Genomic DNA, 13,931 nt, shown 5'->3' with positions numbered 1-13,931 from the left:
TCACTCATAATTTCATTAACGAGATTTAATCTATACGCATAATCTTATTTGGGAGAATTTCTTTATTTATAAATTTATTTTATATAATCATTTGTACTCATGTGATTAAAAGCTATATTATTTAAACTGAACATATATCGGAACGTACACATAGATTATGATTTACATTGGAGGGTATGCCTACTTTAGTCCGACCGCGTATTAAAGCGGTAGGCTGCTAAAACATCACGATTCGCATTCTTTGTTGTTCCTATACGTGTTTGTGTGAAATATGTTCGGTTCTGGCACTTCACCGGCCGCTGGCGCGTGCATTGAGGGTCGCAGTTCTACCTAACACTCCTCCTCGCTTTGCTCGTCGTCGTACCTAACCAGACCTGCCTTATAGAATAGGTAGAAGCATCGAATTAAGGAACCAATATTATTTCTTGGGGACAAATATAATAATTAGGGTATCGCAGTTTCGTGACAAATCTAAATTTAAATGACAGAAAATATAGTTTCCATATTATTTACCCAGATATTTGCATTTAAAAAGACATCATCTTGTATATATTTGCATTTAAAAAGACATCATCTTGTATATATGTATGAATAGATTAGGAATAAACAAAGGTATACTTTAAAACGTATATAATACCAAATTTTATTACCTAAAATCGATATGTTGAATAATGATATATACCGTAAACTGCTTCAACTTTGCACTCTGGCCCCAACATTGCCTGATTTGATTTAGAGTCGATAACTTAGCACTCTTATATGTTTTAAACTTTTATCTACACGGGAATTATTATTACGAGGGGATAAAAGTTAAAAAACCTAAAGGGTGCTAAGTTATTGACTCTAAATCGAATCAGGCAATGTTGGGGCCAGAGGGCAAAGTTGAAGCAGTTTACGGTACATAAATTGTAGTAACAGAGGTATTTATATTAAATTACATTATGAATAGGTACAATAAATTCGGAGTTTCAATGGTTATTGTCTAAAATAAAAATATATAATGATCATTAGGATGTAAAATTGTATAAGATACATTTTCGAAGTTTCAATAATCGAATTTGCAATTTTATATGGGCTTTGGCGCACCCTTAGGGTATAGGTATTTAAGCTCTTACGAATGTCAAAATTAAAATCTACCACCGGTTAGAAAAAAATCTATATTATGATAAGAACCTGTTAAAAAACTTAAGCATATTTAAACGTGTTTATTTTTATTTGTATATGTTTTTAAACTACATCTAAAATGTTATTTCATGACTTACATCACAAGAATTTAATACAAAACTACAATTTTAAGACACCTTATTATGTGATGATGTAACGTGTATTTTTAAAGAGAAATACATACTTAAATCGAATCTAACCTAAACCTTGTGTAAGCAATAATAGGCGGATATGCCTTCAGTTTTTAACAAAAATAATACGAGTATAGCATGGCAATATCCGCCTGCCCAGACACTAATTACTTTTGATTAACGGCGCTGCGAGCGTTTTCGCTCTCCATTGCGTTTCCAATAAGCTTCCGGATAATGATAAGCTGGATAGCTCACGCAATTTACATTGAGCGCTCGTTGCGCCGTCAATAATTAGATCCATGACACTTCTAGCGTGAGAAATGCTCAAAAAGAAAACACAAGTAACGTTGAAATGGAAGTCACTATCAATAAAACTGTTAACTGAAATACAACGGGGGAAAAACATTTTTAAGTGTCATTTCTAAAAGTTTTGAATTCAATTCGCGTTGAAAACTTCGTTGCCCTCTGCAAAAGATTGTCTTATTGTCTTATACAGAATGGCGCTGTTATTACTAGGCAAGTATTCGTTAAAAATATTTTTTGGTGGTGTTGCAACAACGACAAAATCTGCATAATATTATTTTAATTTGAAAATAAATACAGTGACAGTCATTAAATCTAATCAGCTATCCCGTAGGTATTTCACAAAATCCATCGTCCTTTCTGATTTTATATTATAAAGAAAACTCATTAAATATTCCAGCTTTCCAGGTCCAAGGTGTTGAAGAGTTAGTCAGGACTTTTCTATTAATATTAATAGAAACTGCGAATTTGCATACTATCACAGAATAACTAATAGTACTATACTATTTAGCATCGTAATCTAATTGTGATCAAATTGGTCCGTGAGTAGCACTTCCCGATAAAACTTCCTGTTCCTCAGTCGACTTTCCTTCCCTCATGAATGAAGTCAGTAGCGCGTGTCTCATGCAGACTTTGTTGCAGGGTGCAGGCTTCCTGTTCGTGTTGTGATTGTTCACGAATTCATGTGTATCTATCGGTAATAACATGCCAATAAGGCATGTGATCATAAGACAATTTGCGGAACATAACACACAATGTAATAAAGTTTTAAGAGGAAAAATAACTTCGCTATCCGCCGGTAGACAGCGGTATACGACTTTTGTGCCAGGGTAACGATATATAGCCTTGAAAACTATAGAGGCTTATTACTATTACTATGACATAGTAACAATGTGTCTTTGATACATGACGATGAGTAATTAGACTTGAACTGAATCAATAATTCGGTCCTGTAAGACCAGATAGATTATTCTAGTACACAATAATCCCGCCAAAAATATTTCATGTAAAAATGGCGGCTAAGACTCAGAAGCTCATAACGCTTTCGCTGTAAATAAAAAGTTATCACATCCAAGGAAAAAACAAGCTCTAAGATAAATAATTATCATACTAATATATTGAAGACCCAACTAACTTCTTGCAATATCAACCAGCCGGTCTGATAGACTTATACGGTAGAAAATTATCTCACAGGTCTTCAATTTAATGATTATGCAATAGAGCTATGCAACTGCCAGGTCACACTTTAAAACCAAGGTGTAGGGTTAGTAAAGCCAGGGTTAAGGGGCTTGAATTTTCCCTGGATGTGACTTTTTACAGCGAAAAGCGTTATGCACTTGTGAGTCTTGGCCGCCATTTCTACATGAAATGTTTTTGGTAGGATCTCATACTTCTTTTTGTAAGATGCCCTCGTTTTTTTCTTTAAAAAAAAGGCGGCCAGCGTGTTCTAATAGTACTTATAGGGATTCGGCGACAAATTTTCAGAATTTATTATAGTGGCGTACATGACCTAAAAAGTACCTATAAAGAACTATAAAGCAGCGTTTCCACCAGAGTTGCGAGGAATGTGTTTTTCATTAACCAATAGAAACGCTTCATTTACACATCCTCGCACAGCACATCTCTGGTGGAAACAGCTAATCGGAGCGAGGCGAGGTAAATGAAGCGTTTCTATTGGTTAATGAAAAACATATTCCTCGCGACACATCCTCGCACATCTCTGGCGAAAACGCTGCTTCATAGTAGGTCTGTATGTATAATTTACCACCCCACCCGCAATCAAGATTTCGAGTGCAAAAGCTACTTTAAACGCCATCTCTCGGCACATTGAAAAAACAGTACCTGTTCTTCAGTGTCACGACTCACGATACAACGATGGATGAGTTTTCTCTCACTTTCACCAACTACGAAGCAACACCTAAAAGATTGTGTAGATGGCGCTTTTTAGAACGTTTCACGTTTGTTTCTTTTATGAAATATTTAGCTAACAAATTGCTAACAGAATAAGGTGAAAGACGAATTTGACACAGAAATAAAACTAGAGTGCCTAATAGTAAATACTGAAAAATTATAGCAAAAAATAGAACCGACTACAAAAAACCATGAAAATAATTTTCTACCAGTTTGAAGTTGGTGCGTCAGCACGAACCAGCAGGAGTGGGTCTATAGTCGTCTACCTCAGTTACCTCACGTACATTTATACGAATACTTATTTATATATTAGGCTTCAATCACTCCTGCTGGCTCGTGCTGAGGCACCGACTTCAGACTGGTAGAAAATTATTTTCATGGTTTTTGTAGTCGGTTCTATTTTTTGTTATATTTTTTTTTCACGCTTTTAGTGTAAATAATCTAAGATTCAATAGTTTAATGTCAACTGCTCGACACCTTTTACGAATGATTGCTTTTCCCGATACAGAAACGTTCATTATTGAGGAGTCCTGGTGCATCACCACCTTTTCTATTTCACCATAATATACATTACGACGAGCGTAACTGTGTTAAAGAAATTGAAATTCAAACCGTGAAGTACTTGTTATTGACTAGTAGCTTTGTTTGTCAAATGTGGTGTTCATCATCAGTTTCACTTCACCAAATGATGATTTTCAAGAGCAAATGTACAAGTTACTACTAAATATATCCAAATTACTATAGGTGTCCCTACAATATTTGAAGAGTTCCCTCGATTTCCTTAGGATCCAATCATCAGATCTTAATTTGGTGCTTATGAAGCCATTCCTAGACGAAAGTTTTTTTTTTTTTTTTTTCAAATCTGTTAGCAAATGACGGAGTTCTGAGATAATAATAATAAAGAGTCTTGACCGACCGATGGACGAACGAATGCCTAAAAAGTTCTAACAACAAAACGCTTTGTTAATATTTGCATACGAATTCATTGAAAATGATCCTACCAATGTTTGATGAGAAAGTTTGTAAAAATGTTTAAATTAATGTTAGGTACTCGATCTTGATTATGCAATTTTACTATTCCTGTTCGACAGATTTTAATTAAATTTGGCACACAATAGTTCATTACTTGGATTTACACATAGGATTTTTTTATTCCTGAAATTGCATAGTTATCGCGGGATAGCGGTAAATATATTCTTCTCAAACGAAGTCGCAAGCAACAGCTAGCATAAAGTAATCATCTCAGCCTATACCCGTCCCAGTGCTAGGCACAGATCACTCTCATTAGGTAGATAAGAGGGATTGAGCCGTAGATCCGATTGGGGATTGGGAATGTCACACACACCATTGAATTTTTTTCAATACATTTTCTCGAAAAAATCACTTTCAAAGGATGTATACAGGGCTCGTAAGTTTATTTTACAGCACTAGTGCGACTTTTTACAGTTTTTTTTTTGTCCATTTTAAAAGTTTACAAGCAAAGAGTTTTAAATAAAATAAAAAATATCGACTTATACGTAGAAAAATGTATAAATATACAAGACTAAGTAATGAATTGGAAGCCGTGGTGGCCTAGTGGTTTGACCTATCGCCTCTCAAGCAGAGGGTCGTGGGTTCAAACCCCGGCTCGCACCTCTGAGTTTTTCGAAATTCATGTGCGGAATTACATTTGAAATTTACCACGAGCTTTGCGGTGAAGGAAAACATCATGAGGAAACCTGCACAAATCTGCGAAGCAATTCAATGGTGTGTGTGAAGTTCCCAATCCGCACTGGGCCCGCGTGGGAACTATGGCCCAAGCCCTCTTGTTCTGAGAGGAGGCCTGTGCCCAGCAGTGGGACGTATATAGGCTGGGATGATGATGATGAAGTAATGAATTTGCAAAATTGATTGTAAATGTTGTAAACTGTAATTTAATTATCTCAGATTTTAATGATTTCCACCTTTTATTTATTCAAAAAAATCGCAGTGGCTGAACGCGTCGAATCTGTGTCTGACAATTTTAAGTTAACCTAATTAAAAACAAAACTTACACATGTGCATTACGGACGCGCGCCATTTTTGTAAAACTTTGCGTTGTTTTGTTTCTATTTTTCAATTTTGCGTTATTAATTGCCTATTTTCTCACAAATGTATTGAAAAACGTCGTATGATACTCGTAGGTACGCGGTTGGCAAGGTCCTCACCACGTCGTCCTTCATCGTAAACCTCGTGATAACATTAGGTACTAAATGCAAACACAAAGAGTCTAATTTTATACGTATTTCCATAATTCCCATTCATGAAAAGACATTCGTACAAAAAATCGAGTCGCATAAACAATTTGCCCCACAGAATAACTATAGGTACATTATCTTGAACAACTCGACATAAACTCTCCAACATAGGCAAGATGACTTTTAATGTCCGTTTTTCACTCGTTCACACAAAGCAATCAGCTCACTTGTTCGCCTCACCTTCTAACCCAGATCATAAGTCAGTTGGTTCTATGGCTCCACTGTAAGCGGAACTTGCCAATCCATACTAAATATTATCAATGCGAAAGTGTGTGTGTTTGTATGTTAGTTTGTTTGTATGCTTGTCCGTCTTTCACGTCAAAACGGAGCGACGGGTTGACGTGATTTTTGGTAGTTTATGGGCCCGAGAGTGACATAGGCTACTTTTATCCCGGAACAATGCACAGATCCCGGGGAACAGCGCGCGATAACCGATTTCCACGCGGGCGAAGCCGCCGGCAAAAGCTAGTAAATTATGTATAGATAAATTCATTGTAGGTATCTTACAATAGATATTTGTACAAAAAACTACATTGTACATGTAAGTCTTTGAACCTCATGATGTAGGCTTATTGTTGTGTAAAGTTCCCATTCCGAATGGATTTGAGAAAATAATTATTTTGCATTAATTCCTCCAAAACACTACTTAGTAAAAATAAAAATAATAATAAAAGAAAAGTTTTTTTTCTCCGCTTATTGATACGAGTAGAAACTTTCACTCTTTCTCGCTGAGGTAGCGCCCTTTACGTTTTTATATTTTTACAATACACTTTGATTTGCACATCGCTAGCATTGGCACTCCGCACCATATGTTCGTGATACGATTTTAAAACACCTGTAAACGATAACATGAGGAACCGTACACAACAGAAGCGTTATTGCGGAATTAGAACGCCACTGTCGCATTATGGCTGTTGATACCACATTGAATGGCAGTGTGTTGACAGCTTTCAACTTTTTTGTATTAAGTATCTTTTTATCTATATCTTATATCTTTTAACGAACAATACGGTATTTGACCATTTTGTATATGTTTTGTAAATAAAAACTACACAATGCCTGTTATCGAATAGAGAAACAATTTTTAAGCAACCTTTACAAATAACAAAGTTATAAAGGTTTGAAATTCAAGATTAAAAAGAGAAATACATACTGGCATGTGACGTCGCACGCCAGTACCGCCATACTTGCTACACAGAGAAAAGCGTTTGAGAAAGAGACAAAAATATAGATTTTTCAAAAAATCACTATACATCCAATTCTCAACCGATTTAAGTTTTCTCTTCGCTAAACACTGTCTGTATATCTTTATTTTCATAATAATATTAAGATATGACAAAATCAGGAGTTGGCAAATACCGCATTCTTGTAAATTTATTGGTTTATAACGATTTTAACTTTTTATATGACATAAATTGTTAATAAATGGGGGTTTTGGGCGAGAACAGTTGATTTAGTTTTTTTAATGCCTATATACAATGTAGTTCGCCTTTGTACATCTTATTATCCTGTGTTCTGTTATTTTCATGTGTTTTTATGTACAATATAAAGAGTTTTACAATACAATTCACCTATTTGAAGACGGCCGATTGTAGTGGTCAGAGAACATAGACGTAGGCTGGGAATTCCACTCCTCACCTTGATCATACATTATACCTTCCTGGTAAAACGAGTGCTTTTGAGTTTTAGTAAGCGAAACTCGGTTATCAAGGTGCTAAAGTAAAGGGAGAGGATCATAATGATCGGAAGCTACCACCACTGTCTATAATATTGTATGTATGGATGTAAATTCTTTATTGTACAAAAAAAACAAAGACAATTGACAAACGTAGAGATTATTATTGAACAAAAGCGAACTAACTGCAATACATTTATAGGTAAGTAGATTTCTGGATCTTGGGAATAATTAAAACATAGTTTTTTTTCCCATTACTCTGTTATGTGCATGTTAAATTCCGGAAATTCTCTCTAGATTTATATCTAGATTAATGTCTCTACCTTTTTTCATATGTGCTCTTCATACACCGTTTAAACGTTCAAAGAATTTCTCTTGTACAGGATAAGATAAAAATAAAATGAACTACCTTTATTCACAGTTGATTAAGAAATTATAATCTTCTTGACTATCAAGTTCGGATTTCAACTCGTAAAATAAGATAGTAGTAGATCTAATAAAGTGCAGGCTGTGCAACAGCAACGGGGGTTTCTCTAACAAGGCCACTGCCTTGCAAGTGTGGTACAGTGAGCTTAATATATTAATTAGTTTGAGTATTAAATTTTTTTTTGTTTTCGTCTGCGTTTGCGTCTGTGTCTGTTTCTGTGTCTATGTCTTTTCGTATGTAAATTATGTAAGTTATCGGTTTCATTTGCAAACCAGACCGCTTATTGGGTATCTAATTCAGCTATTTGGCATACGTATGTAAAAACGGTGGTAATACAATGATCCAGTAATGAAATTCTGGTGGCCTGATCAGGTTCGTTTCCATAGTAGGGTCTGCAATGATCTAGTTATGAAATTCTGGTGGCCTGATCAGGTTCGTTTCTATAGTAGGGTCTGCAATGATCTACTACACGTAATGAAATTCTGGTGGCCTGATCAGGTTTGTTTCCATAGTAGGGTCTGCAACGGTTTACGAGATTGGCTTAAAATTTTAATAAACTAGACATTATTATGAAGCAAGACGGCAGTACAAGTTTTTAGTAAAATTATCAAAAACACAGTCAGCACAATTTAGTTTTTTTATTGATTTTCACCTCATAAACGAAACAATAGCTAACCAGGAGCATACCCTTAATGGTATTCGTGAAGTTACCACAGGGCTCGCGTGGAAACAACGCCTTAAGTAAGCCCTCTCATTTTAAGAAGAAGCTAGTGCGCAGGAGTGGAACGTATGCAGGTTGGTATGATTATGATGAATGGCAATGAATTAATTATACTTAATATTTTTTTAAGCAGAACAATGTATTACAAAGTTTTTCAATTATAGTTGTTTCTTTTTTTATACAATAAAGAGTTTACACACATATATAAAAAAAAAACATTTACTTGCTCACCCGCGACCCAGGTCGCGGAGGCAGGTCGCGAGCAAGCGTTACTTCATTGATATGGACCTCCGCAAAGTAACGCCTACTTAAATAAATTAATTACATACACAATACATAGGTACATATCGTCGGTGAGATTGCCCATTCCGTTATGTGTTTTTTATTGATATATGGATTTTCGATTTAAATTGCAAATGCACATAACAGAATTGGCAATATCATCGACGATATGTTAACAGTTATTTTAACATATAAAGAGCTATAATACAATATAATACATACACAGATACAATGTTTGAAACACGGCGCTTCAATGTAGGCTGAATCGGGGGCTGGTTTTTTATCAATATAAACGCAACGCTTTTACCTAATATGACATTTATTTATTTCTTCTTCTGTGGACTTTCCAGACGAGCTAACAAGTATATTCAGTTTGAGTGTACCGCGACGTCCGGTTATGTCTTAGAAAACCCGACTTTCCTCCCGTAATGATCCAATCCGCGGATATGCGATGTGGAAGCGTGACTATTATATGTATTAAATTAGACTAGCTTTTACTCGCGCCACTGTAATACAGACTTCGGATTATATTTGTCACAGTTTTATTAATTCACGGTTAATTACATTAGACGTATTGTTACGAGAATTTAAGTTGACCGTGCTTCGATTATCTTTAATCAGTGATGCATGCATTTAAAATCACCTAAAATCAAATCGAACAATCAAACTATTTGCTTCAAAGGCTACTATAGAATACTTACAGAAATGGTTAGATCATTGGTATGCATATTATTTAAAGTAAAACCTTGTACATTTCTTCATATGTTAATATTTGTGGTCCTAATACTCGCTTTAAGTTATATTTAACACTTTTAATAGCCGCCTCCCAGAGCGCCCCGAATACTGGCGAGTAACTAGAAATTAAAGATTTTACACATAATATTGTATGTCATTTTTAGTATCCCAGGCATTTAATTTCGAAACGCAAACCCTAAATCGAAGTCTGCAGACAATGATCCGGTTCCGTACAAGTAATTTCTGTAGAAAGTAACTTGCTCGAAGCAAATAACAGCCCATAACTCAAACAGGGTAAGGGAGAAAATTGCGTGGCTATTGTTGACCACTGTACAGCGATTTACCTCGAAACACAGAAACTGGGCGCATGCCTGACTGTCATATAACATTATGTACGTAGGTTTATGTTTATAAGAAAGTGTTATCATTATCAGTTACTAGATTTTATTTATTCACAACACACAATACAATAATATGATAGGAAACAAAATTAATTAAAACTACATAAATATACTTAACTATAAAAAGAAAACACCATCTAAGAGGCCCTCCTGCGGCATAGACCCTAACACACTGGCAGCATTACCTCTCTGTACAGTCAGAAAAATTCACTGGAAGAGGTAAGCGCCAGCTCTGGGGTCTCCTGAGGTCTATCAGCCGGGACGACAAGGCCCCCATGAAGGCCTCATGAGCCGACCAGGAATTGTTACTAGATTATACCTGCAGCTTTGCACGCGTAAAGTATCGGGCAGTTGAATTTTGCCAAATTCCCATAGGAATCCAAAAAAAAATAGTGGTTTTGAGCATGAAACTACTGTGAGCCTCACTCATTTTAAACGATATTGTAACGGATAACTCACGTCTTAAATCGAGTTTAGCTCGACATGTTTCGGGTTATTTCGTAGCCCTTCTTCACAGGAGCTAAACTCGATTAAAGACGTGAGTTATCCGTTACAATATTTCATTTGCATTGTACTTAAAATACCCACGCCAAATTTCTGTTTGCTGATCCCGTAAGTATATCGGGATGAACATTATCTACTACATATTATGTATTATTTTACTTCAGACGTTCAGTTACGTACATCCCTATGTTCCCACTTATTATTATAAATGTGAAAGTAACTCTGTCTGTCTGTTACCTTTTCACGCTTCAACCGCTGAACCGATTTGAACGAAATTCAGAATGGAGATAGTTTTAGTCCTCCACGGGATAGCGATAAACGAATTCTACACGGACGGGGTCGCGGGCAGCAGCTAGTACATAAATAAAAATAAAAACGCGGTGTATATGTAGTTGTAGCATAGTAGTAGGTGTATAGTACTTGCTGGTCATCTAATGTTGGAAAACATAATTGAAATTAATGATGCCATTTCTAATTTCACACCAAATTTTTTTAGAGTCAGAACGAGTATTTGCTGTTTTACCTATTTACTACATTCTTCAAACACTATTTACTACATAAAAAAAAAGTTCCACTAAACTAACACACAGCCCCAGTAACCTGATCTTTGCAACAATGATGCGAATACCCACTTCTATAGTTAAATCAACCTAACAAAGGTTCCCGGGCCGGGTCGGGTTCACATGCTCGGAACTTGTTGGAAAAACCTTGGGAATATCGGGTTAGGTGTTATAAATAAGGCCTTAGTAACACAGTTGTGACGATAATCCGGTTTCAAAGGACTATGTTTGAAGTCCGGTTCGAAGGACCAATGACATTTCGATAGTTGAATCAGGGAGGCGTAAAAAGGTTTATATGTATATACTATATATGCAGGTTTTGTTTGAATAAATTGGGTTTCAGATTAGTTAGATACTGCATTTTCTGTTGTAAAAAATATTGGAAAACAAATAAATACATCAAAGACAGCTTCTTGTTTCAGCGTATAAGTATAGTTTCAACATATTTATCTGTCCGTCCGTCTGCGGTTTAACTAACAGACTTAGAGGCTAGTGCCCTAAAACTGGTTTATGGTGTGTGTGTGTGTGTGTGTGTGTGTGTGTGTGTGTGTGTGTGTGTGTGTGTGTGCGTGTGTGTGTGTGTGCGTGTGCGTAAGTAAGTAAGTAAATCTTTATTTGCGTGTGTGTGTACGGCAGATACCTAGGTCTTTTAGTTACCTAATACAAAAGTAGATTTAAAAATACTACGGCTTCGGCTTTTTAGATTTCATTTTGTAAGTTATTAATTTTCACAAAAAAATAGGTAATGTTTTTTATAAAATAAATTCGAGCGAAGCTTCTAATTAAGTATTAAGGAGGTACTCATCTGCTTTTATTAGTTCCCAGGCTTGAATAGCTTTTACTATTGTTAATGCTATCAAATTTCATATAGAGAATTGCATATTTTCAAGTGAGAACAATACTTCAAAAAAATGAGAAATTAAAGTGAATTATGAGGTCTTGAGCATATTGTCATCCAAGAAAAGTAAAACAAAGAGGTGTTAAACTCTATTGTTCACTGTTAAACTTTTAACAAAGAGTTACTTTTCTTAACTTCAACTTTAATTTTGATTGATTCTGATCTTCTTGGTATAAAAGTTTTTATACAATCAAAATGAAATACATAACTTTATAACAACCATTTATTTTATTCTCAGATGTTATGCAGTTTGTTTTTATGTATTTTGTTTACATGCAAGGTGAAAATAAGCAAAAAAAAAATGTTTTTATAAAAATCGTTACGCTGCCAATATTAACATTATTTTTTTAATTTATAACGCAGACTGAAAATATGTGCACCTAATTTACTGGCACCTTGTAGTTATATAATTTTAATGTAAAAGTATGTTTATCTGTTGTCTAGTTTCAATTAAACTTTACGAGCTTTGCTTAAATAGCGACAAAAAAAATTATGTTAATTTTATTGTCCTATGTCTAAAAGTCATCATTCTTATTTAAAAAAACGATTAAAACAACCTTATTTTTATCGAAAATACAAACTGAAATATAGATGTACAGAAAAACCAGAAAAATAAGACCAGCGCTGGGAATCGAACCCAGGTCCTCGGCATTCCGTGCCGTGTGCTATAGCGCTTCACCACCGCTGGACAACGATACAGACACGAATTTCTCCTATGCACCTCATATCTCAGCTTGTGTTGTTTCTTATTTAGCCACTTCAGCAGCGACTCTAGCGACATCTATGCCGTAGCCCTAATCGAGAAACTTTTAGGCACTCCATCGGAACTAACCGCTAACCCGGACAAGAGATATCGTTAGTAAGTTTTTGGAATCTTTTTGTATTTTTTATTTCAATTCCAATTTTTTTGTTACTTTTACGGTCATCCTGTAAAACCTATATCGAGAAACCTATTTCGATTTTAAAAATACAAAAAGATTCCAAAAAACCAATCTTAACCTTATTTTTGTTAATGACAAAGTTGTTTGACCATTTTTTTAAGGCAGAAACGACTTGTTTGAATTGCCACTGGGTTCAATGATCTCATAATTTCATCATCATCATCAAACTCGAAACAAAATTGCAATAAAAATAACTTTCTACCAGCACATGACTCAACATTAACACATAACGATCTTTTTGATGCAACGCAGAGTTCGACACGGAAATTCATTGTTTCACTCTTCATGTCCATAATCATCTTTTTTAGACTATGAAGCTTGAGGCCCCGGGTTCGATCCAGGTCGGGGCAGATATTTTGTATGAATAATACGAATAATTTTGTTCTCGGGTCTTGGATGTTTAATATGTATTTAAGTAGGTATGTATTTATCTATACATAATATAAGTATTTTTATCCGTTGCCTAGTAGTAGTACAAGCTGTGCTTAGTTTGGGTCAATTGGTGTCAAGTGTCCCATGATAATTATTATTATCCAGCGAAGCCGAACCATTTTTCAACAACAGTCTACTCTGAGACTCACTCATATTAAATATAATGACCCGGATAACTCACGTCTTAAATCGAGTTTAGCTCGACATGTTTCGGGACCGTGGATAACCGGGATAGTGGTTGGACGGTACCTCCGAGTTGGAAAACGGTGTTAAATACTCGTGCTGCGTCATCGGTTTACAGAGCGATGTTGTTAGTGTTGTGTGCTACCCTACATTTGACAGTTGTAATGATGATGAAAACGCGGGTAGTTGTGTGCCGGTGTCAGTTTCGTCGGGTAGTCGCGCGAGCAGAGCGGCGGCGCGCAGTGCGCGTGTTGCAGCAGCCGCTGAGTCGCGTTGCTCCGAAGACGAAGGGCTACGGATTAGCCCGAAACATGTCGAACTAAACTCGATTTAAGACGTCAGTTATCCGGGTCATTATATTTAATAACAGTCTACTCCAAAACTATT

This window comes from Choristoneura fumiferana, chromosome 25, assembly GCF_025370935.1.
Source record: "Choristoneura fumiferana chromosome 25, NRCan_CFum_1, whole genome shotgun sequence".
Taxonomy (NCBI): domain Eukaryota; kingdom Metazoa; phylum Arthropoda; class Insecta; order Lepidoptera; family Tortricidae; genus Choristoneura; species Choristoneura fumiferana.
Note: the sequence above shows the minus strand (reverse complement) of the source record.